The sequence below is a fragment of the Suncus etruscus genome, chromosome 6, assembly GCF_024139225.1.
Source record: "Suncus etruscus isolate mSunEtr1 chromosome 6, mSunEtr1.pri.cur, whole genome shotgun sequence".
In the NCBI taxonomy this organism is placed as follows: domain Eukaryota; kingdom Metazoa; phylum Chordata; class Mammalia; order Eulipotyphla; family Soricidae; genus Suncus; species Suncus etruscus.
In genome coordinates, this window is record NC_064853.1 from 87458754 (window position 1) to 87485524 (window position 26771).

Below are 26771 nucleotides of genomic sequence, written 5' to 3' on the forward strand. Positions count from 1 at the left end.
CATAGAGTGTTAATAATCTGAGTCCCTTGATACATGTGTTCCCAGATGAGGGAGAAAAAGATGACATACTGTCTATTTATTTTAGATCTAACACTGTTATTTACTGACATGCAATTTTTCACCTCCTTGAGGGTTTTACTGTTTATTGGTGATTGCTTAAAAATGACCCTTTTATGCCCCTCCATTCCCATCTGGTCTGGTGTTTTTAAACGCCAAAAAAAAAATTTGTTGTGATGTGTATTATGTAGAAAATATTATTAAATTTGGTTCAGACAAGAGTTTCAGTGCCAGGACCTGTGAGTTGAATATTAATGAATAAAAAAAACATAATAAATGAGGCACAATGAAACAAATATACATAAAACAAGGTTCTGTATTGATCATGTCCAAAATATTTTGACCAGTCTTTCAGAAATCTTAAATTGCATTTTCTCCCAAAATCATTTTCTCCTGATCCATTAATTCAATAGTTGCAACAACCTCGGAGAACATTAATAGGACCAAACAATATAACATTTCTATGTGCTATGTACTCCTATGTGGCTATTTAGATAAATTCTCTAATAATAATATTTCACAGTTAGATTAAGGACTTGTGATATTTTCCTCAAATACATATATGTGTTCTATGTGATATGCTTATGAAAATCTGTGGGATACAATGAACATCATCCCAAAAATTATCCCTGTCCTTGAAGCACTGATAGATACAATTAAATAGGGACTACAGGAGAGTGTCAACACTGTTAAGTGCTAGAGATAGATGCCAGAGGTGAATTTGCCAAAGGGACATCTTGCTGACAGCTTGGGGATGGAAAAGAGACCTAAAAGGCTTTGAAGGAGGAAATGAGGGAAGAAATGTAGATAGAACAAATGTGACATTCCAGAGTTAACAGAGATTTATTTATTCCTAAGGGGTGTTTTGCAGTGCTTTCTACATTTAGACTACTTCATAAGTTGAAGCAGTAGAGGGAGAAATTGATGAATTCTAGTATAGAATTATGCTACAAAAATTAAATTATTTCAGAAAATTTTTGTTAAAATGAGATGATAAATGCAAATATAATTTTGTGACTTGCAAAGACTGCATGGAACCAAAATAGTACTTATAAATATAGAATTTCTTCTTGTAGAACACATTTAGACTTAAAACAAAATGGAGTCGACAGTACATATCTTCCCTTTATAGGGTTATTCCCAGTACATCCATATACATGGAAAATGTAATAAAAATGAATTTAATATGCCTCACCTACCAAACAATATAGCTTAACATACTTTAACCTAAATATTGTTAGAACAAGACTGGTGTATCTGCCAGCCTATGATCAAACAAAATCATTTAACTATTTTATAATCAAGGCTATTTTATAATTAAATGTTAAATATACCAGAAAAGTTCTTGAATTTTTGTTTAAAAAATAGACTTGTTATGCTGGATGATGTATAGTTGGAATAACACAGAAGCAGGAGACATAAGCATAAATTTTATGTACATTAAGGGTGAGCAGTATTCACAGTTTACTCTCATTTTACGCCACTCACTGCAGCTCCCAGTTTTACAAGAATGTTCTATATTACGTACATATTGCTAATCTGGAAAATGTTAAAAATTCAAATGTTGAACCATTGTTTATACTTAATTATGTATATCATTATATTTATAAACAATTTGTAGCAAGAATCTATTTACTTTATACAACTTTCTAACATTAATATCTTTAGTATATTGTTCTTGTTAAAATCAATGTATCAATTCTGGAGTTCATTGTCTACCTATATAATTTTGAATATTAACCTAATGTTCTTTTTTTCTATTTCAGTATTCTATCTAGGGTTCTAAAACATATAATTTGTATGTTTAATGTTTCTTAGTCAAAAATGTTTCCAAGACACTTTTTTTAAATTTTTTTATTTTTAATTATGAGAACAAAGATGCAAAGAAAGAGGACAAGGTGGGGCCGGGCGGTGGCGCTGGAGGTAAGGTGCCTGCCTTACCTGCGCTAGCCTAGGAGACGGACCGCGGTTCGATCCCCCGGCGTCCCATATGGTCCCCCAAGCCAGGAGCGACTTCTGAGCGCATAGCCAGGAGTAACCCCTGAGTGTTACCGGGTGTGGCCCAAAAACCAAAAAAAAAAAAAAAAAAAAAAAAAAGAAAGAGGACAAGGTAAAGTTATAGTGGAAGGACAATCACCCATAACATAATTCTCAGAAGAAGTCCCCTTGCTGATATCTTAACTTTGAACTTTCAGCCAAAGAACATTAAGATAAATAAAACAGAATTCATGTACAATTACTTTGTCCCTCAAGTCCCCAGATTGTAACACATTATAATATTTCTTAACAGCACACAAGGCAATCTAAAGCCATAAAACTTATGTAACTCCTTAAACATTAGAGGCATAGTATTTTTTACATTTCCATGTACATGCATATTAACTTAAGTTAACCTCAAATTTTAAGTGGTTTTTTTTTAAGGATTAGAGTCAAAGGAGCACAGTAAAACGGTGTTAGAGTGGCAATTGTTGTTTGCATAGGCCCACCAAAATATAAGGGGCATGGAAAGGAATAACCTTGGCCTAAATACAAAGAGACCCTACCCCTGAAGTTTCCTGGCATAAGACCAACTCTAGGCTCCAGGCAAGCTAGATCGTCCAATCCAAGACATTGTCTGTAGTGCCAACATGCTTTTATTTTTCACACAGTCTCTGTTGTTAGTATCATGTTTCTGTATTAAAGATCCTGGAATCTGCATATCCTACAATGAAGTCAGGATGTGGAGCATCCTCTTGTTTCACCTCACAATTAAAGGGCAATGCAGAAAGCCCTGTCCTGTAAGCAGGTCGTTGTTGTTGTTAAGTCTTCTCAGTGTTAAGGGAAGTCTCTTTTGAGCAGGTCGATGTCTGAGCAGTGGTAGGGTCTTCCATGGTAGAGGATTGCTTCCAGGTGATGTTATAGACAAACCTGGATGTTTCGTGGATGGCTTCCCTGGTTCAGGGATGAATGGAAAATGCCCTTTCTTCTGAGGCTTGTGCCAGGCATTATGTCAATGTTCAGGGTGTAAGATCCCTTTGCACTACAAGATTTGTGTGTTCCAATCTCTATTAGATAGGATCTTATTTGTATGTATAGTATTTTCCCGTTTTAATGTGTCTGTGCAAAAAAGGAGCAATGCCACATGGCGTTATTGGCACATATGGGGGCCATAAGAACAAGTCCAACAATCCCCATGACATGGTTCAATCATAAGCATTAAACTGGGGGATTCTTTCACCAAAATTCCTTATTGAACAGCTCATAAAGAGAAGATAAAAAGTGGTTAGAATCATCACTGTATAAGAGAATATTTAATAAGACTTATAGCTGTCATAGAAAAAACACAAAATATTCTAAAGAAATACGTGTCCATTTTATGTCTTTTGAAACAGTTTGGGTTGTTACACACAATGCACGGCTTTGGTCTGTGATTAGGATTGTGCAGTAATGAAGTTGAAAAGAGTAATGTGGGTTAGTGATGTTTGGGGGGGTGATAGAATTAAGGAGTAAAAATGAGCTTTGTAGGGGCATGGGAAAGGGCAGAATACAAAATGGACATTCTGGATACGCAAAACATAACATAAAGATAAGGAATACTCTTAATACGTGCAGTGCGTGCACACGGTTTTCAATATGTAGACTGGTCATAAATTGCCAGTGACAAACTTAGTGCAACCGAGCAAACTCAGCACACCCCAAATTAGGACCCACCATTTCTGACCTTCTGGGCTGGAACCCCAGAAGGCCTGGAGGTCAGGGGCAGAAGAGGGAAGGCTGGGGGCCTATCAAGGCTCCCAGCGCACCCAAGTTAGGGAGAAGGCCTTCCACATGGGGTCTCCCCAAACCCCATGCCTGCCCTACACCCTGTGCCCTTCTTACCCTAGAGCTGGGGGAAGGGCGGGGAAAGCTTGGGACCTCATCCAGGAGGGACACCCCCCCGACACCCACCTTGTCTGACCACTGGGCTGCCACCCCAAAAGGCCTAGAGGCCGGGGGCAGAAGAGGGGAAGGCTGGGGGCCTATCAAGGCTCCCAGCACACCCAAGTTAGGGAGAAGGCCTTCCACATGGGGTCTCCCCAAACCCCATGCTGGCTAGAGCTAGCCTCCAGCTCAAGAGAGGATCGATAGAGAGCCGGAAGCCAGGATCTGCCCGCCCTACACCTTGTGCCCTTCCCACCCTAGAGCTGGGGGAAGGGCGGGGAAAGCTTGGGACCCCATTCAGGAGGGACCCCCCGACACCCACCACCCCAGAAGGCCTGGAGGCTGGGGGCAGAAGAGAGGAAGGCTGGGGGCCTAACAAGGCTCCCAGCACACCCAAGTTAGGGAGAAGGCCTTCCACATGGGGTCTCCCCAAACCCAGACACTTTTTTTAATTTAATGGAGACAAAGAAGCAAAGAAAGAGGACAAGGTGAAGTTACGGTGGGAAGACAATCACCCTTAAACAGAATTCTCAGAAGAAATCCCCTTGCTGACACCCAAATTTTGAACTTTCAGCCAAAAAACATTAAGAAATATAAAACAAAACACATGTACTGTTACTTTGTTCCTCAAGTCCCCAGATTGTAGTACATTATAACATTTCTTAGCAGTACACAAAGCAATCTAAAGCCACAAAATTTATGTAACTCCTTTAACATTGAAGGCATAGTATTTTTCTTATAGTTCCATGCACAGCCATATTAATTTGAGTTAACCTTAAAAGTTTAAGTGATAGACCTTGAGGCTTGCTGACCTGAAGTTTAATATTATTATATTAGTCTGCTTTTGAATATTTTAATTTATATTTTTTGATATTTAGATTGACTTATTCATTTATTTTTATTAAAAAGTATATATATAGTTGACACAATTGATCATAATACATTTGATTCAAGAAGAAAAAAGGCAAAGTTATTTACAAAATAGAAACACTAACAAGATGGAAGAGAAAGAAAGGGTTCAGTAGCAAGTATATTTTTGAAAATCATTTGAATGACAATTAACTCATTAAAGGCCCAGCAGAAGGTTTTATAAGCTTTTCTTCTTCTTCTTCTTCTTCTTCTTCTTCTTCTTCTTCTTCTTCTTCTTCTTCTTCTTCTTCTTCTTCTTCTTCTTTTCTTCTTCTTCTTCTTCTTTTCTTCTTCTTCTTCTTCTTCTTTTTCTTCTTCCTCTTTTTCTTCTTCCTTTTCTTCTTCTTCTTCTTCTTCTTCTTCTTCTTCTTCTTCTTCTTCTTCTTCTTCCTCCTCCTCTTCTTCCTCCTTCTTCTCCTTCTCCTTATTCTTCTTCTCTTCTTCTTCAAGGATAAGAGTTGAAGGAGTACAGTAATAACAGTGTTAGAGTGGCAATTGTTTGCATAGGCCTAGCAAAATATGGGGGACATGGAAAGGAAAAGTCTTGGCCTTAATACAAGAAGACCTTATTCCTGAAGTTTTCTGGCCTAAGACCAACTCTAGGTTACAGACATACTAGACTAGTCATTGTCTGTAGTGCCAATACACTTTTTTTTCACAGAGTCGCTTTTGTTGGTATCAGGTTTCTGTAGTTAAAGATCCTGGAATCTGTGCATATCCTACATCAAAGTCAGGATGATGTGGAGCATCCTCTAGTTTCACCTCACAATTAGAGGGCAATGCAAAAAGCCCTGTCCTAAAAGCAAATTGTTCTTGTTGTTAGTCTTCTGGGTGTTAAGGGAAGTCTCTTTTGATCAGGTCAATGCCAGAGCAGTGGTAGGGTCTTCCCTGGTAGAGGATTGCTTCCAGGTGATGTTATAAACAACTGTAGTTGTTTCATAGATAGCATCCCTGGTTCAGGGGTGATTGGACAATGCTCATTTTTCTGAGGCCTGAGCCAGTTCATTATGACAATGTTCAGGGCATAAGGTCCCATTGCATTACAAGATATGTGTTACTATCTCTATTAGATAAGAACTTGTTTGTATGTATAGTGTTTTCCCATTTTAATGTGCCTATGCAAAAGAGGAAACATGCCACATGGTGTTATTGGTGCATATGAGGGCCACTGGAACAAGTCCAATAATCCCCATGACTTGGTTCTAACATAAGCTCTAAGCTGAGGGACTCTTCTACCAGAATTCCTTATTGAGCAGATCACAAAGAGAAGATCAGACAAAACAGTGGGGAAAATCATCACTGTATAAGAGAATATTTAGTGAGAGTTATATCTGTTAAGGAAATACATACAAGATATTAAAAAGATATACATATGCCCCTTTTATGTCTTTTGAAATAGTTGGGGGGGTGTTAAATCTGGTGTACCACTTTGGTCTGTGATTTGGCTTGTGCAGTCTGATAACCGGCGGGCGACAGTCCCATATCAGAAAAGATGCCTGAGCCATGACTTCTTAGAAATTGAATGTCTTAGCAAGCAAAAGTCCACAATGAAGGAAGAAGGAGAAACAGAGGCCTCTGAGAGTAGGTCAATAGCAACAGTACATTGGGATCTTCTCAGGTTGAGTTTATCTTATCACTTAGGGTGCAGTTGAGCAGCTGGATTTGTGTGGGGACAATGATCTGCCTCTTGAGAAAACAAGAACTGAAGGTAAAAAAGGTTAAATGTGGGGTAATGATGGTTGGGGGTGAGGGAGTAAAGGACTAGAAATGAGCTTGTAGGGCAGTGGGCAAGGGCAGAATACAAGATGGACATTCCGCATATGCAAAACATACATTAATCATAGGGAATCCTATTACTATATACTGTAATATATTTCTTTATTTGAAATATATATTTTGAATGTGCAATATTCAAACATATATATTGAATATATAATTTGAAATAATATATTTTCTCTATTTGAAAATAGAGACTGGTGAGAAGAAAAGTTGCCAGTGACTGCCCAGTGCAACCTACTTGTGCTGGGTAGGGTATTCCCTGGCACCCACCATTCTGGCCGCCTGAGCCAGCATCCAGGGATGGCCTTGAAGTCCAGGGGAAGAAGAGGGGGACAGGTGGGAGCATCCCTGGCCTCCCAGCACCCCCCAAGCTAAGGAGAAGGCCTTTAGCCTGGGGTCTCCCCAAACCCCATGCTGGAAAGAGCTAGCCTCTAGAACAGAAAAAAAGCCAGACAGTTTTGTTTCTGATGACTTTCACAGTATTGAGAAATACTGTTACATAGGATGATGTCACCAGTATTAGAATTTGTTTCATGTATTTTTTCAAATACAAGTAGAATTGAACATTATTGTAAATAAGAAAGAGATCATTTAATACATGAAAAATACTGTTCATAATTCACATACCGTATTTCTTTCTGAGTTGCCTCTAATCCCTAATTGTTTGTTCTTGTGATCTTGTTGAACATAAGATTTATCATTCTCCAAAGTTCTAAGGGCTTTGACAAATAATTGTGATACATCTACTGTGACAGTAACATGCAGAATATTTTCAGTAATAATCCCCTGTAAATTACCCATACATCTTTCACTCATTCTTTTTAAACCATTGAAACTATTATTATTTATTGTTTATTTAGTTTGCCCTTTCCAAAATGGCATATAATTGAAATAATATGCATGGCCTTTTATAACTACACTATATTCATTGGAGTACATTTATATTTCTGTATTTATTATTGACAGAGTATGTCTTTTTCTTATCATAATGTAATATTTTATTGTCTTTATCAGTGAAATTGTATGTATCAACAGGCAATTGTCTGTATAGCATTGTATCAATGTTAAATTATCCAGTCACCTACTAAAATGTGTCTTATTTATTTAGCAAGAATATACAGCTATTAATAAAGTTTCTCTCTATATTTTATATGCAGATTTCTGTGTGAAAATAATTTTAAATTGGATAAATACCAAGGAGCATAATTATTGAATCATATGGAAAGACAATGTTTTATTTTATGCAAAACTACTAAATTTTTAAAAGGTGATATATAATAAATAAATAGAGAGAGATAACAGATCAGAATTAAGGGTGTGAGAGGATAAAAGAAGTTCTGAATGGGGAGGGGAGGAGGGAAAATATGTAACAGGGACTATATACAATATAGGCATGAATTGTTTATAATATAGATTAGGCAAACAGAGGAGTTCAATGCATACAATCTCATGCCCACTTATAGACAGACATTAGAGAACTATTCCTAGGTTGTAGTGGAGTCCTGACCCTTATGGAATGAGCCAGAGTTCTTGGTAATTTTGTTGACACTCCCTTACTGTTTTTTGTTTCTGCTTTATTTTCTTTTACTACCTTTTTATTCTTTATTCCCATCCTTCTTCTAATTTTGTTTTACTGCCTTTTTATTATTTTTACCATCCTTCTTCTAAATGGATATCTCTAACACCTAGATGGACTCCTCCTAGTTTTTCTCTTTTTTGTTTGCCTTTTGTTTGTTTGGTTTTTTTCTCTTCCCCCAACAGTACCAAGAACAGACATTTGAATGTTCATTCGGTGGAAATAAAAACTGATCAGACATGAATACCAAATCTAAAGTCAACAACAACAGAATCAATATCCAATCTACAACAAACTGTACAGGGTGGGGGAATAGTTGCACTAGCACTAAGGGGGTAAAGGAGGGAGATGTGGGATGCATGCTGGGAGCAGGGGTGGAGGGAGGACAACACTGGTGGTGGGAATGCCCCTCATTCATTGTCACTATGTGCATCAAATATTACTGTGAAAGATTTGTAATTCACTTTGATCACAATAGAAATTTAAAAAATGGAATTAAGAAAAAAATAGATGGAGCCAGAGAGATAGCACAGTAGTAGTGTGTTTGCCTTGCATGCAGAAGGATGGTGGTTCGAATCCCGGCATCCCATGTGGTCCCCCAAGCCTGTCAGGAGTGATTTCTGAGCGTAGAGCCAGGAGTAACCCCTGACCACTGCTGGGTGTGAACCAAAAACCAAAAATAAATAAATAAATAGATGAAAAAATAGATTAAAAGAAAAAAGAAAAGAAAAAATTAATAAAGAAAAAAAATAGGTAAATAAATAAATTGGGCCAGCACTGATAGAAAACATTTTCCAATTCCTAGGGATTTAATCAATGGCAAGAGTGAACTTTGCTAAATTTTAGAATAAACATAATTTTTACGTCTGGATTGCTAAGCAATATGATGGTGAGGACTCTAAGAGGAGTCTACTCTATGTAGTTTCCTTCCCCTGTGTAAGATGTGCACTTTTAACCCTATTCTATCACTCTCGCCTTTGGTAGATTTGTGGGGAGGATCCTTGCCATACATAAGGTCATATGGTACCCTACATGGCACCCAACATGGTTCCTGGGGATCACCAATTAAAAAAAAAAGAAAAGAACACAGTCAAGTGTGGATCAAAAACAGACAAAAAAGAAATGTATTTGCTCCCTTGTCTAAGACAAAAAGGTTATATATGTGTGGACTGATTTATGACTTCCTATTCATTTTTGTTGATCTAAAGTAGCTATTACAATTATTTATTTCTTTAATGTAAACAAAGTGGAGTGTCCTCTATTTAATATATTAAACTGTACATAACATAAAACTTTACGCGATTTTAAAATGTATCTTAATCAAGGACATGGTATTATAGAACAATCATAGCAGTAATACAAAGCATAGATTTTTTGGGACATCAATCTAAATTATCTATAACAAATGAACAACAATAAAATTAACTATAGGTGAATTGGAAAAGTTTCCTTTTATTCTATATATTTAAATATAAAATTGACACAGCAGTTGCCATAGCAAACTTCTGCCTTGTCTAATACTGGAACCTGATATACTAGCCTGACATTTCATGAAACTATGTAATTTTGAAACAATCAGACATATTTTACACAACCATTCACTTTACGCTGTTATAAAATCTAAAATATTCAACTACTTCAGTTAGCACAAATGACTAGATATGAATTCAAAGTACACTATATTTCAAATCATAGACTTAATATTTAATGTAACAAATCTAGTATGCTAATAGTTTGGGATATTTAAATTACCAAGAAAAAGGTTTAAAAAGTATCTGCCTTTTATACAGAGATTTTTATTTTTTAAATAAAGATATCATTGCAACAATAAAAAGAGCTTTCTTAATATTTACACCAAATATAGTTTTAGAATATATTTTAATAAAACCGAGTCCCGTTGCATATATATCCAAAGCTATGCAAATAAGGAAACTTTTTTAAAGTTTTTTGGTCATTGGAATTCATTTATATTCATTTCAATATTCAGTAGTATAATAAATGCATGGTATTCATGTTGATGACATATACTCCATAAAAGTCTAATTGTCATTCTGCATTAATTAAGACTGAATTAATAAACACTTTCACATTTTTGTAACAGTTGAATTACCAGTACCCATCAAGTGTGACTGAAGCAGAATGAGCTCATTCTGAATGCTAAAGCTATCCACACATGTGCACGTCCATGCACGCACGCAAAATACATGAAAGTTCAGTCAATTATAATATTAAGTAATTGAGTGCTTTGGCAGAAATGCCAAATTCAAGGATGAATCTAAATTTAAGATCAATAGCATTTGTTTTTAATTGTATAATAAGTAAACAAAGAAAAAATTTCATTGTAAAATGTTTTGAATGCTATAACATAAAACTTACTTCTATTGCTTCATGTTGTAAACGATATTTACATTCAGTGTTGAATATCTGAAATTTAGATGTGGTATGTCAAAAGAATTTGATGGCGTTCAGAATGCATTGCCTTAAAATACAACCCATTGATACCGGATATTTTAAATTGGAAAAATTGAAACATGGAATGCCTAGCAAGAGTTTTCTGACCTTCAATTGAAATAGGTCATACAACTTTTATTTTCTTGTTATACCTGAAGGAAAAGAAAACCCTTATCTACAAGATGCCTAGAGAATTTTAATGAAAAGGGACTGCTTTTTCTCAGTTTAATAGACTCAGCTTTTAACTATTTGTGTGTGTATCCTATCACATATTTCTGACAAATTTCCATTATTCATCAAACACAAAAACATTTACGCTTACACACATCTTTGGTCTTTATTTTCTTCTGAAGAATCTCATAGAGCAGAAAATGTACATTAAAATGGATCCATATTCTTTTATTTTCTAACTAATCAGTTTTATGACAGGAATCTCAGCTAAAAATTGAGAAAGCTAAAAGAAAAAAAACGTTTTCCTTTTCTAGGTGAACAAAAACTATAATACTAATACTTCATATTATTTTATTACAATGCCATTTTTTTCATTGATACCCCCCAACAAAGTTAACAAGAATGAATTTTAAAGAGATGAAGTGATTCAATCAAGTTAAAGTACTAAGTAGAAAACAAAGAAAATAATTTAACATAAATCTAATTATACCCTCAACTAGATAAATTTAGCCTTTTTTAAAAAGATTTTTGAGAATCTAACACATTTTATAGTTTATTTTCTCCATTATCAAAACTTCATTTTTCTGTCTTAATCAACAGAACCTTATTATTCCAGAATCTCCTACCAGAAGATAAATATTGCAAATTGCGTTATTGTTTATTCCAGACATTTCAAGACTTCAGTAGAAAATATGAAACAACCTCCCACACTGTAGGAAACATTCTATCAAATTCTACACTTCCTGTGCTCAATAACACAAACTATTAGATCATTCTCTAATAAGCTTCCCTGTTGCACAAACGAAATAAAACAAAACAAAACAAAAACATGTCAGTCTAGTGATGTTAACTTATGATCCAGGGAGCAGGTCCATTTTGACCCCACAGGAAAGAATTCAAGAGTAAATAGGAGAAATAAAAAACAGCAACAACAAAAGGTTTACTAGAGAAGTGAATGCATTTAAGAATCATAATGCACAGCTGAAGAGATAGTACAGTGGGTAAGGTACTTGCTTTGCATGCTGTTTACCCAAGTTCAATTCCCTATATCCCATATGGTACCCCAATCCCCACCAAGAGTGACTTCTGAAAACAGAGCTAGGAGTAACTACTGAGCACGACTGGGTATAGCCAAAAGCAAGCAAGCAAGCAAGCAAACAAACAAACAAAACATTTGAATGCATGATCCAGAGGGATAGTCCAACATGTTAGCATGTTGGGTGCTTGCCTTGCTCACAAGACAACTTAAGTTCGACTCACGTTGAATTCCCAGCATCCTATATGTTCCCTGAGTACAGCCAGGAGTGATTCTGAGTGTTGAGTCAGGTGTAAATTTTGTACATTATTATCAGATGTGACCCAAAAACCAGCATTACATTTTCTCATTCAGCTAGTCTATATGCCACAGATATAGGAAATATAACATAGTAAAGGGGGATACTTAGATTATTCTTGATCCCATAGTAGGAAGGAGAAGTAGAGGGAAGAAAAGAAATTAAGGGGTGAGCAAGAAGGGGAGAAAGTGAAGTAATAGTAAACAAGGGTAGGGTCCTCTCTGGTATATGGATAATGTGGGAGAGTGGTATTTCTATGTATTTAGAGTGGTGACTTGAGAACACTATAATCATGTACAACCACCAAACTTTGAAATGTGACTGTCTATGTGGCAAGGATTGAGGGCAATTGGAGAGTGAGAAAAAGGTAGGTTGATGCTCTTGTGGGATGAAGTTAACAATGGTGGTATTATTGGTGTTGGAATATATATCCCTAAGATATATCAATCAATAATAAAAATTTTTATAAGGCTCAGAATACAAAAATAGTGCAACATTTAAAAGCATTGGTTCTATGCTGGCAAGTGATTTATTAAAAATAAGAATTTGGGGAGCATAAAAATAGTACAGCAAGGTACGGCATTTGCCTTGCATGCTGTTGAACATGGTTTTATCCATGGCATCCATATGGTTCACAAAGCCTGCCAGGAGTGATTTCTGAGTGCAGTGCCAGGAATAATCCCTGAGTGATGCTGGTTGTGGCCCCCAAACAAAAAATAAATAAATACCATTTAATAATAAAAATAAGAGTTTTTGTTCAAACAGAGTGATTGTATATTCCAGAGAGAAAATCAGCATCTACATACATTTCTAGGTAATTTAAATACAGACATTGGGTAAAACAATAGGACAAGAATATTCACAATATTTGATTGAGTTTTTTGATCCATTTAGCCACTCTGTGTCTCTTAACTGGTGCATTTAGTCCATTGACGTTGAGAGAAAGAATTGTCCTGGGATTTAACGCCATCTTTATTTCAAAATTTGGTGTGTCTTTTGGGTAGTCTTGTCTTAGATTAGGTCTTTCAGTTTTTCTCTTTAGACTGGTTTTGTGTCTGTGAAGTTTCTGAGCTGTTTTTTGTCTGTGAAACCATGTATTCTTCCGTCAAACCGGAAAGTGAGTTTTGCTGGGTATAGTATTCTGGGTGAAGCATTCATTTCATTCAGTCTTGTCACAATATCCCACCACTGCTTTCTGGCATTGAGCGTTTCTGGTGACAGGTCTGCTGTAAATCTCAGGGAAGCTTGCTTGAACATGATTTCCCCTTTTGATCTTGCTGTTTTCAGAATTCTGTCTCTATCCGTGGGATTTGTCATTGTGACTAGGATGTGTCTTGGGGTGGTTTTTCTGGGGTCTCTTTTGGTTGGTACTCTTCGGGCATGCAGGATTTGATCACATATATTCTTTAGCTCTGGAAGTTTCTCTTTAATGATGTTCTTGACCATTGATTCTTCCTGGAAATTTTCTTCCTGGGTCTCTGGGACTCCAATGATTCTTAAGTTGTTTCTGTTGATCTTATCATAGACTTCTATTTTCGTCTGTTCCCATTCTTTGACTAATTTTTCCATTGTCTGCTCATTTGCTTTAAGTTTTTTGTCCAATCTCTCCTGCTGTATGGAATTGTTATGTATCTCATCTTCCACAGCACCAAGTCTATTCTCAGCTTCTGATACCCTGTCCCAGAGCTTATCCATTTTGTCATTCACTTCGTTTACTGACTTTTTCAGTCCTGTTAGTTGACATGTTATTTCAGTTTGGAGTTTTGTGATTTCTGTCTTCATATTTTCTTGGTTCTTATTAGTGTTCTGTTCAAATCGATCCATGGTTTCTTGGAGTCCGTTGAGCATCTTCCATATTGCTAGTCTAAAGTCCTTATCTGAGAGGTTGATTAGTTGGTTGGTCATTATCTGGTCCTCAGAATTGTCATCTTCATTCTCTATGTCTGATGCTGGCCTGCGTTGTTTCCCCATTGTCACACTTGTATTGTGGGTTTTTCTACGTGTTGTGGTTGTATTCATCGTCTATATGATGCAGGCAGCACACTCCTCTGGCTCCTCCCTTTCTGGATGGGCTGACTTGCCTCTAAGGGAGGGGAGTCCTCCGTGGATGAAGCCTCACACTGGGTCAAATCTTAGGCCCGAGCATGCAACAGAGAAGACAGTCTGGAGAGAAATGCTTGCTTCTGTGATATAGCACAGTTCTTAGTGTGATTTTTCCTTCTTGTTGCAATGGAGTTCTTTCCTTAGAAAGAGTGCATGGCCGTGTAGCGAAGCGGAGTGGCCGTGCTCCGCTGGAGCCTCTTTTTGCCCCACTTGCAAGAGTTTCACGCAAGAGGACAGTAGACAGACATAGACAGGTCACACTCACAGTTTTTCACAGTTGGGCCCCTTTGGGCCGGTGTGCTTTCGCGGATTTTCCCCGCCTGGTGTCACACACAGGGAGCCAGCTTTTGCAAAGCCTATTCACAATATTTGAAAGAAGGACTTTGGGGTGGTAAGTTCCTGAAGTCAAGGTACTAGCCATATTCAAACAATCTATCCTCACCTTTGGTAGTTATCAGAGCAATTTTAAAGTATAATTTTTTACTAAGAAAATGTAATATAATTAGAGTATAATGAAGTTTAAAGTTATCGCTTAGTCACTTGTTTACTCCATTATGAATTTACTTGGCTTCAACTTATCTTAAACTCCATAAAATCCTAAATGTCAGTGTTTTCACCTTTTGAAGTGTTCAAAATATGTAAAGCATAAATTTGCACTATATATTACATTACCACACTAACTTTGCGTTTGGAAAAAAACATATTAAGCATTTAGTATTGTACATGACTATGGCCACATATGGGAATTGGTTACAGATAGGAGATATGAATTTGACATGTTAAAGAACTGTCAATCATTACTAACCCCTCAATAATCAGGAAGATGTACATTTAAGAGGATTAGTAGAGTGTTGTAGTATCTGCCTATCGCTTCTCAGCCTTTTGGCTAAGATCAAGTGTAGTATCTGCCTAAAGGAATAGTTTTCTATTTATAACATTAAATTATATACAATTTAATATTATAGAAGATTACATAAAATTATATATCATATTACTAAATTATATAAAATATTTTATGAGGGACAAAGTTTCTTGATTTCTTGCAGTTAGATCAGTTGTAAATAACTTTTTCATGCATTGGTCTGCTTCCTCACTATGATAATGATAACTGTAAGCAAGTGAACTTGGTCATTTACAGGCTGGAGAAGCTCATTTTATTTCATTTGATTTTGATTTTTGGGCCACACTAGGCAGTGCTTAGGGGTTACTGGCTTTGCACCCAGAAATTGCTCCTGGCAGGCTCAAGGGACCATATGGGATGTCGGGTATTGAATCTGGGCCCATCCCAGGTTGGCTGTAAGAAAGGGAAATGCCCTACCACTGTGCTATAGCTCTGGCACCTGGAGTAGCTCATTTTTAAATAAAAAACTTTTTGTTTTGTTTTGTTTTGTTTGTTTTTGGGGGCCACACCCGTTTGATGCTCAGGGGTTAATCCTGGCTAAGCGCTCAGAAATTGCCCCTGGCTTGGGGAGATCATATGGGAGGATGCCGGGGGATTGAACCGCGGTGACTATCTTTCCTTGGCTAGTGCTTGCAAGGCAGACACCTTACCTCTAGCACCACCTCACCGGCCCCTAAATAGAAAACTATTAATATTTAATAAAATAAAGCAAATTCATTTCAGATATACAGAATTTAAGATGTTGGTGGAACTTAGATACAGAAATGGTCACTTATCTTTTTGTAAAGTAACAAACAAATTAGATTTTGTCCCTCAGGATCTTCTGAGGTTGGACAAAGCATCAAAAGAGTATAAAAGATTAAAAGAAAAAAAATATTATTATAGGAACCTCCTATATACAAGAGACCCTAAAATGTTTAGCTATCTATTTAAATGTTATTCTGATAATTATGAAAAGAGCTTAGCTAGAGCAAAGAGATGGAATGGGAGTATCCTTAAGGACAAACTACCAGAGAAGGCAGGGTAAAGCTAGGTGAGCAAATTTAAGTATTACCATTTCTTAAAAAAAAAATAAAACTACTAGGTGTCACCCCTTCAATACACACACACACACACACACACATATGCACACATTCAGTGTGGAAGTTGGCATCTTTACAGAGAACTCTCCTTGTTATTTTATTTGATTATTTTTATTATTTTGGGTTATGAGAGATAGAACAACAGTTAAGGTGCTTGTAGATGACTCAGATTTGATCCCTGGTAACACATATGGTCCTAAGAGCTCTGCCAAAAATGATTCCTGAGCACATATTCAGAAAGCAAACTTGGAGTGCCCCTCCACTAATAATTAATTAATAATAATAATAATTTGTAGAGGGTGTTTGGTTCACCACACTTGATGGCATTCAGGGATCCACCCATGTGAGACTCAGAGGAATGTTTTGAAGGGATCAAAATCAGGTCAACTGCATCTAAGTATATTACCCATTATATTATTTCTCCAGTCCAGTGGATTTTTCTTTTTACTTATAAATGTCTTTTTCAAAGAAAGTCTTCATCCAATCTCAGAAGTCTCTACACACACACACACACACACACACACACACACACACACACACACACACACTGAACCCCTCGTGAAATCAATGTTTTGCCAATTGTACTCTGAAATAGCAGGGGGGTGTTTTTATTATATTGAAACCATTGTGATTTACAAAGTCCTTCATAGTTGGGTGTCAGACATACACTGATTCAGGGTCAATCCCACCACTAATGTTGACCTTCTTCCACCATATTGAAACCATTGTGATTTACAAAGTCCTTCATAGTTGGGTGTCAGACATACACTGATTCAGGGTCAATCCCGCCACTAATGTTGACCTTCTTCCACCAATATTAGCAGAATAGAGTAGTGGATTATTTTCATCCACACTTTTTTTTATTTTTTTTTACTACAAAATGAGAATTTATTCTTTTAACAATGGTTGAAATTGAAAATAGTGTGCTTTGTTCATAATTACTTTGAAATTCAAGGCAAATTAGAAATGAGAAAATAAACATTTTTCAAAGCATAAATGGTACATCATAAACATGAGAATTTACATAGTCTGGACTTTGCCTAATATTGTTTAAAAGAATATTTAATCGAGGTATTGGTGGTTCAGTGGCAGACTTCTCATTTGCCATGTGGAAGACCCGGGTTCGATTCCTGCCCAATGCAGCGACTAAACCTTTTGGGGCCAGAGCGGTGGTGCTAACCTAGGACTGACCATATTTCAATACACTGGCGAACCAGATGGTCCCCAAGCCAGAAATTATTTCTGAGCACATAGCCAGGAGTAACTTGTGAGCATCGCCCAGTGTGGCCCAAAACACCCCCCACACACACACACACAAAGAAGAAATGCCACTGTTTATTTTTCATACGGGACTATTTGGTTACACCTTATTTTACCCAAAACAAAGATCATCCCTAATTTTGTTGTATCTATTTGTTTACAACTTGGTTTCATCCAAAACAAAGATTGTCTTATACGTAAACATGGGTGGGACAAGCTCAGGACAGCTATTTGCCCTAAACATGGCCTTAATGCCCCACCTGGGAGGGAGGTATCTATACTTAAACAGTTCTGGCAGGCAGTTTATGGGAGATATGAGGTAAAAGACTGCCAGACTACATGTGTTTGACATTCAGCCTGGTCTGATTATTTCCTGCGCAACCCTACTTTACACTTATTTATCTAAAGTAAGAAATGACACGTGAGATTAATTTACATGGGACTTTCCATGGAGCCTCAGGAATAGCACTAGTGGTAGGACTCTTAGCTTGTTTGTGACTGATTTGGGTTATATTTCTTGCACTCATATGGTTTCTATCCCTCTCACTACAAACCTCTGCTCCCCATACCCAGAATGGGAATCCAGCCAGAAGTGATCTGTAAAGGCAGAGCCAGGAGTTGGTTCTGAGCACCAGGAATTAATGCAATTCCAAAAAGATTATCACCACAGATTATCCTGGTTATGTGAAATCTTTGCCAAGAACATGAATATAGGTGCAGTGATACCATTGAAAATGAAGAGATTAAAGGACTTTACAGGAGTAATGTACCAGGAATTCATTCCATAGTGAATCATAGTCTTCATTTTCTATATCTATAGTATCTGTAATATATAATTATATATTATACATAAATAATGTAGATAATATAGATATATCTATATGTATTGGCCTCCTAACAAAACACATACCTTTTAATTTTATTTTATATCACATTTGAATTTCTTTATTTCAAGTATGATTTTTCTTTTTTTTCTTCTTTTTTTATTTGAAAAATTTTTTTTTATTTAAACATCTTGATTACATATATGATTGTGATTAGGTTTCAGTCATGTAAAGAACACCCACTATACCAGTGCAACATTCCTACCACCAATATCTCAAATCTCCTTCCATCCTACCCACCTCCACCTATACTCTAGACAGGCTTTTGAGTTCCCTCATACATTCACATGATTATAATAGTTCTCTGTGTAGTTATTTTTATAACTGCACTCACTACTCTTTGTGATGAGCTTCATGAAGTGAGCTGGAAGTTCCAGCCCTCCTCTCATTGTCTCTGAGGATTGTTGAAAAAATGAATTTTATTTTCTTAAAACCCATAGATGAGTGAGAATATTCTGTGCCTCTCTCTCCCTCTAACTTATTTCACTCAGCATGATAGATTCCATGTACATCCATATATAGGAAAATTTCATGACTTCATCTCTCCTGACGGCTGCATAATATTCCATTGTGTATATGTACCACAGTTTCTTTAGCCATTCGTCTGTTGAAGGGCATCTTGGTTGTTTCCAGAGCCTGGCTATTGTGAATAGTGCTGCAATAAATATAGGTGTGAGGAAGGGGTTTTTGTATTGTGTTCTTGTGTTCTTAGGGTATATCCCTAGGAGTGGAATAGCTGGGTTGAATGGGAGCTCAAGTTCCAGATTTTGGAGGAATCTCCATATAGCTTTCCATAGAGGTTGGACTAGACGGCATTCCCACCAGTAGTGGATAAGAGTTCCTTTTTCTTCATATCCCCGCCAGCACTGATTGTTCTCATTCTTTGTGATGTGCACCAATCACTGTGGTGTGAGGTGGTATCTCATCATTGTTTTGATTTGCATCTCCCTGATGATTAGTGACGAGGAGCATTTTTTCATGTGCCTTTTGGCCATTTGTATTTCTTTTTTATCAAAGGTCTGTTCATTTCTTCTCCCAATTTTTTGATTGGATTAGATGTATTTTTCTTGTAAAGTTCTGTCAGTGCCCTGTATATTTTGGATATTAGCCCCTTATCCTGATGGGTGTTGGGTGAATAGTTTCTCCCACTCGAAGGATGATTCTTGTATCCTGGGAACTATTTCTTTTGAGGTGCAGAATCTTCTCAGCTTAATGTATTCCCATCTGTTGATCTCTGCTTCCACTTGTTTGGAAAGAGCAGTTTCCTCCATGAAGATGCCTTTAGTCTCAATGTCATGGAGTGTATTTACTGAACTGTTGTTCTATATAACTTATGGTATCAGGTCTGATATCGAGGTCTTTAATTCATTTGGATTTTACCTTTGTACATGATGTTAACTAGGGGTCTATGTTCGCATTTTTGCAAGTGGCTAACCAGTTCTGCCAGCACCACTTGTTTAAGAGGTTTTCCCTGCTCCACTTAAAATTTCTTACTCCTTTGTCAAAAATTAGGTAATTGTATGTCTGGAGGACAATGTCTGAGAAATCAAGCCTATTTCACTGATCTGAGGGTCTGTCTTTATTCCAATACCATACTGTTTTGATAACTATTGCTTTGTAGTACAGTTTAAAATTGGGGAAAGTAATGCCTCCCATTTCCCTTTTCCCTAGGAGTGCTTTAGCTATTCGAGGGTGTTTATTTTTCCAGATAAACTTCATAAGTGTTTGACCCACTTCATTGAAGAATGTCATGGATATATTTAAGGAGATCGCATTCAATCTGTACAATACTTTGCAGAGTATTGCCATTTTAATGATGTTAATCCTGCCAATCCCTGAGCAGGGTATGTGTTTCCATTTCCGTGTATCCTCTCTTATTTCTTGGAGCAGGACTTTATAGTTTCCTTTGTATAGGTCCTTCACGTCATTGGTCAAGTTGACTCCAAGATATTTGATTTTGTCTGGCACTATTGTGAATGGGATTGCCTTTTTGACTTCCTTCTCTTCCCTATCTTTATTGATGTATAAATAGGCCATTGATTTCTGTGTGTTAATTTTGTAGCATGCCACCTTGCTATGAGTCTATTGCTTCTAAAAGCTTTTTGGTAGAGTCTTTAGAGTTTTCTAAGTAGAGTATCATGTCGTCTGCAAACAATGAGAGCTTGACTTCTTCCTTTCCTATCTGAATTCCCTTGATATCTTTTTCTTGCCTAATCACTAGAGCAAGAACTTTCAGTATTATGTTGAAGAGGAGTGGTAAGAGCGGACAGCATTGTCTTGTACCAGAATTTAGAGGAAAGGCTTTTACTTTTCCTCCATTAAGGATAATATTTGCCATTGGCTTGTGGTAGATGGCTTCAACTAGATTGAGAAAGGTTCTTTCCATTCCCATCTTGCTGAGAGTTTTGATCAAGAATGAGTGTTGGACCTTATCAAATGCTTTCTCTGCATCTATTTATATGATCATGTGATTTTTATTTTTCTTCTTGTTGATGTTGTGTATGATGTTGATAGATTTACGGATGTTAAACCATCCTTGCATTCCTGGGATGAAACCTACTTGCTTGTAGTGTATGATCTTCTTGTTGATGCATTGTATCCTATTTGCCAGGATTTTGTTGAAGATCTTTGCATCAGCATTCATCAGAGATATTGGTCTGTAATTTTCTTTTTTGGCAGCATCTCTGCCTGGTTTTGGTATCAAAGTGATGTTGGCTTCATAAAAGTTGTTTGGGAGTTTTCCTATTTTTTCAATTTCATGGAAGAGCCTAGCTAGGATGGGTAGTAGCTCCTCTTGAAAGATTTGAAAAAATTCATTAGGAAATCCATCTGGGCCTGGGCTTTTCCTTTTGGGCAGATGTTTGATTACAGTTTCAATTTCCTCAATAGTGGTGGGGGTGTTTAGATATGCTACATCCTCCTTACATAAATGTGGACGGTTATAAGTGTCCAAGAATTTTTTCATTTCTTCTAGGTTCTCATGTTTAGTAGCATAAAGTTTTTCAAAGTAGTCTCTGATTACCCTTTAGATCTTGGCACTATCTGTCGTGATCTCCCCCCTTTCAATTCGAATACGGGTTATCAGATTTCCCTCTCTTTCTTTGTGAGTTTTGCCAATGGTCTATCAATCTTGTTTATTTTTTTCAAAGAACCAACTTCTGCTTTTGTTGATCTTTCGTATTGTTTTTGGTTTACACTTCATTGAGTTCTGCTTTCAGCTTTGTTATTTCCTTCTGTTTCCCTATTTTTGGTTTCTTTTGTTGGTCATTTTCTAATTTTTTGAGCTGCGTCATTAAGTTATTCAGGTATGCCCCTTTTTCCTTCCTGATGTGTGTTTGTAGAGCTATAAATTTTCCTCTCAGGACCACTTTTGCTGTGTCCCATTGAGTTTTGCAGTTTGTGTCTTCATTATCATTGGTTTCCAGGAAATATTTGATTTCCTTTTTGATTTTATCTCAGACCTACTGGTTGTTCAGTAGCAGGGTGTTTAATTTCCCATTGTTAAAGTTTTTCTTCTGTGTGGCTTTGTAGTTCACACCTAATTTCAGAGCCTTGTGGTCAGCATGTGTAGCCTGCAAGATTTCTATCCTCTTGATTTTATGGAGGTACGTTTTATGTGTCAGCATGTGGTCTATCCTGGAGAATGACCCATGTACATTGGAGAAGAATGTTTATCCCGTTTTTTTGGGATGCAGTGTCCTTTATATATCTACTAGTCCTCTTTCTTCCATTACACTTTTCAGGGCTAGTATGTTTTTGTTGGGCTTAAGTCTGGTTGACCTATCCAGTGTTGATAGGGCCGTGTTGAGGTTTCCCACAATTATTGTGTTATTATTGATTTCTTCTTTCAGATTTGTCAGTAACTTTATTAGATAATTTGCTGGTCTCTCATGGGTTGCATATATGTTTAACAGTCTGATTTCTTCCTCTTGCATATATCCGTTGACTAGTACATAGTGTCCATCTTTGTCCCTTACCACTTTTCTGAGTATAAAGTTGGTGTCATCAGATATTAATATGGCCACCTCAGCTTTTTTGAGGGTGTTGTTTGCTTGGATGATTTTCCTCCAGCCTTTGATTTTGAGTCTATGTTTGTTCTGACTATTCAGATGTTTTTCTTGTAGGCAGTAGAAGGTTGGATTCATATTTTGACCGGTTTTGCCACTGTGTTTTAATTGGTGAATTTAGTCCATTGACATTGAGGGAGATGATTGTCATAGGATTTCATGTCATCTTTGTAGATAAGTTTGCTGTGTTTGTTGGTATCTCTTGTCTTAGAGTATACTTGTCCATTTTTCCTTTAAGGCTGGTTTATCATCTGTGAAGTCTCTGAGCTGTTGTTTATCCATGAAGCTATGTATTCTTCCTTCAAACCTGAACATGGGTCGGGCTGGATGCAGTATTCTCAGTGAGGCATTCATTTCATTCAGTCTTGTCACACTATCCCACCATTGTCTTCTGGCCTCGAGAGTTTCTTGTGACATGTCTGCTGTAAGTCTTAGGGATGGTCCTTTGAATGTAATTTCCCTTTTTGATCTTGCTGCTTTCAGTATTCTATCTCTATCTGTTGAATTTGTCATTGTAACAGGATGTGTCTTGGGGTGTTTTTCTTTGTGTCTGTTTTGCTGGTACTCTTTTGGCATGCAGGATTTAATTGCATGTAGTCTTTAACTCTGGGAGTATCTCTTTGATGATGTCTTTGACAGTTGATTCTTTCTGGAGATCTCCTACCTGGGTCTCTGGGACTCCAATGATTCTTATGTTGTTTCTGTTGAGTTTGTCAAAGACTTCTATTTTTCATCTGTTTGCATTCCTTGAGTACATTTTCCATTGTCTGATTGTCTTAAGGTTCTTTTCCAATTTCTACTGTTGTGTTGAGTTTTTCTGCATCACATTTTCCAGTACTCCGATTCTCTCCTCAACTTCTGATACCCTGCTGGCTAGGCCATCCACTAAAGTTTTCAGTTGAACTACTGAGTTTTTTAGATCTGTTATTTCAGTTTGGAGTTTTCTGATTTCTGTCTTTGTGTTCTGTTCAGATTGATCTATGCTTTCTTTGAGTTCTTCAAACATCTTCCATATTGCTATTTTAAGTTCCTTATCTGAGAGGTTAATCAGGTGGTTAGAATTTATTAGGTCATTTGAGCTTTCATCTTCATTCTCTGTGCATGGTGTTTGCCTGAGAGGTTTCCCCGTTGTCACGCTTGTAGTGTAGTTTTTCCTGTGTGTTGTGGTGGAGTTCATTGGTTAGAAAGAGTGTGCCGCTGCAAAGCAAAGCGGCCATGCTCTTCTGGTGCCTCTAGTTGACAGTATTTTGGGGGTGCACTCCCTAGGCCTCTGAGAAGATCTTCAGGGATTCAGAAACACAGGTAGACAGGCGCAGGAGAAGTTTCCCTGGAAGTCCTTAGAGTGAACGAAGGCACAGCAGGGCGGAGCCTCCGCAGGCCAGAGAGCTCAGCTTATTGGGCGGCAACCCCCACAGCCAGAATTTACTCACTGGGCAGCTTCAAAATGCAGTTTTTTGGGGGTGCGCTCCCTAGGCCTCTGAGGAGACCTTTAGGTATTCAGAAACACAGCTCATCCACACTTTCAATTGTACTCCAAGAATTACTGTTTCTGGAAATGTATTCTAATCCTCTACTACAAATAGAAACCTAGAATTTTGTAAAATCAGGGAAAGTTATATTTACCTCATTCTATTACTTTGCAAAGAATTTATATACATCATTTATTAATCTTAAATATAGAATGCAGAGTCTGAAAGATAATTAGGAACTAGATAGCACATCTTACTGGAAGGGGAGAACCCCTGGGTTAGATATTCAGCACCACATAATCTCTTGAGTACAGAGCCAGGAATAATTCCCAAACCCAAACAACAACAGGTTTTGAAGTAGATCTATGACCTATTCAGTAGGAAAAAGCGTTCTTGGTAATGAATTTCAGAAAGTCAAAGATCCAAGATGTGATATGAAAAGAAGTTATTGTGTCATGCCTGACAAGAGTCAAGACTTAAAAACACCTGATCCCTGGGCCAACTATTAAGAGAGAAGAGTGGGTATGGTCCTTCCCTTACAAGAGACTAAGGCAAATCACCACTGCATCATATGGTTCCCTAAACCACCAAGAGTGATCACTGAGCACAGAGCCAGAGGTAAGCTCTGAGAGTAAACAAAACAATAATTACAACAACAACAAAGCAAAAACAAAACCCAACCCATTCCAAATAAAGAGCAGCCTTGGACACCAATTTAAGAACAACTCAACCCAGATCCAAAGGCTGAACTCCTTCAAAATTCATTACAGAAACAAAGGACCAAATGGCCAGAAAATTTGATAACAGGGCTTATCTCAGGCACAGTAGGTTTTTGTTGCCCTTTGTTGTCATTATTTGGGCCACATCCCACAGTGCTCACTGGTTACTCCTGGCTCTGCATTCAGGAATTACTCCAGTTCTGAGTAGAGGACCAGGGGGATGTCAGAGACATCATCCTCGTGGGAGCATGCAAGGTAAAGGCCTTGCTCACTCTATGTTTAGTGTTTGCCTCTAAGAAGCTAGCTAAACTTGCCAGGAAAAAGCTTTGATGATTTAAATTTTGAGTGAGCCAGCAGACTTCACCCCGTCAGCAACATTACAGCTACCGTGGAAGTGAGCTGTGGATTTCTGTGCCAGAGCATCCTAGCTACTGACTTATCCCTAGTACCACCACCTTTAATTGCTATCTTTGGCCAGCATTACTTTGCTTTGTGGCTGAAACTCTCATTTTTAAAGGTATGCTCTAATTATCTAATATATTTCAACCTGCATAATAGTCTTTGTAATTTTCAGTCATTAACCTAAATTTTTAGACAGACAATGAGAGAAAAAGAGACAAAGGCAAATCCATAATACCAAGACCATTCAAGCCACACTCTGGAAAGAGTGCATTTAAATTTACCAAAGTGGTAAATTTGATAAATTCAGCCTTTAGTGAGATCATCTGCATACTGAGGCTCCCTTAAAAGTCCTTCAGCCTATAGAATATGGCTTTGCCTGAAGTAACATTTTATTCTTTTGCTAATGACCTTGTTCTACTCTGTCTGAATACAAACATCAATCCTTTGGGATACTTTTGTTATGGTTCAGATAACCTGCTTTGGAGGCTTGAGGCTATGTGTTCATGTTCCTATCCTACAATCAGAATGTATGAGCCTTTTCTCCAACATCCCTAACCCCCAACTCCCAGTCCCAGGCAAGTATCACATATAGAATGCAAAGCAAAACAGGGAAGGTAAGGGAAGCAATGCAAGATTTTGTTCATGCCTTTGCAGTGCCTTTTTGTTTGCTTGATACTTGGGATTCTACCTGATTCATGATGGAATTAAGAAAGGTGACTAGATTTATGAAGTAAACATAGTTAGATTTTGCTCTTACACAATATCTCACTATTTTAAAAATAGGTTGAGATGTTATTAACGTGAATAAAGCAAATTTATTTGAAAGTGGAAAATTTCAAAAGGAAGCAAAGGAAAAGGCATCTTACCCAACCTAATGGAGAAAATTAAAGAAAGAATACAATAGCAAATCCAAAACCTTGAATTATAGAATGTGGAAAAAGAAAGATTTTATACTTGCAAATGGTTGACAGCCATAAATATTCAGAGAAGAGAAACAGGGGAACCAGAACTGATGCTCTAGGCAGTGGTACAATGTGACTCCCAGCACTTTTTAACTGTTTATTTTTCTCTCACAGGAAGCAGTTTGGCGGATTTTGTCATTTTATAACCATAATAATCCTCTGAGCCAAGCCAGCTGCCTCAGTCTGTTTCTGTGACCTCAAATGCAACAGATGAGGACTGGGAAAGAACATTGGATTTGGCAATTAGGTAGCTATTGGTAACCTTGAAGAGAGGAGCAGTAATTGAATAATAAGAATGAACTACAAACTGCTGTGGAGTGAAAAAGGAAAGCTAGCAGGAAGGCAAATTTAGATGCCCTTTCCTTCTAAAGAAAAGTTTAAGAGATGTGAGTAAAAATTTTTCAAGATGAAGTCATACATGACTTGGGGATGAATTTTGTAAGATATTAAAAGGAAAAAGAATTCTAAAAATTGATAGAATGAAAACAAACAAAAAATCCTGAAGAGGTAAAAAATTAAGAATTTTATAAAGGGACTCATTATAACCCAACTTAAATGACCTAGGTAGAAAGAATGGTATTATTTTTCTCTATGATATATACACCAACATATTGGTTGGTTATGGTTATAAAACAGAGTGTGTTAGGATCTAAGATTTAGAATTAACTGTAACAAATGTTGATGTTCGAATATGATGTGCCTTTGCTTAGAGATATGTTTAAGGAAGTTAACTGCTATAACCCTG

The 26771-nt window shown here is 37.1% G+C and overlaps 1 pseudogene; it reads left to right on the forward strand.

The window, feature by feature from the left end:
- The first annotated feature begins 15146 nt into the window (after window positions 1-15146).
- Window positions 15147-15235, forward strand: LOC126012776 (uncharacterized; annotated as a pseudogene).
- Window positions 15236-26771: the final 11536 nt, after the last annotated feature.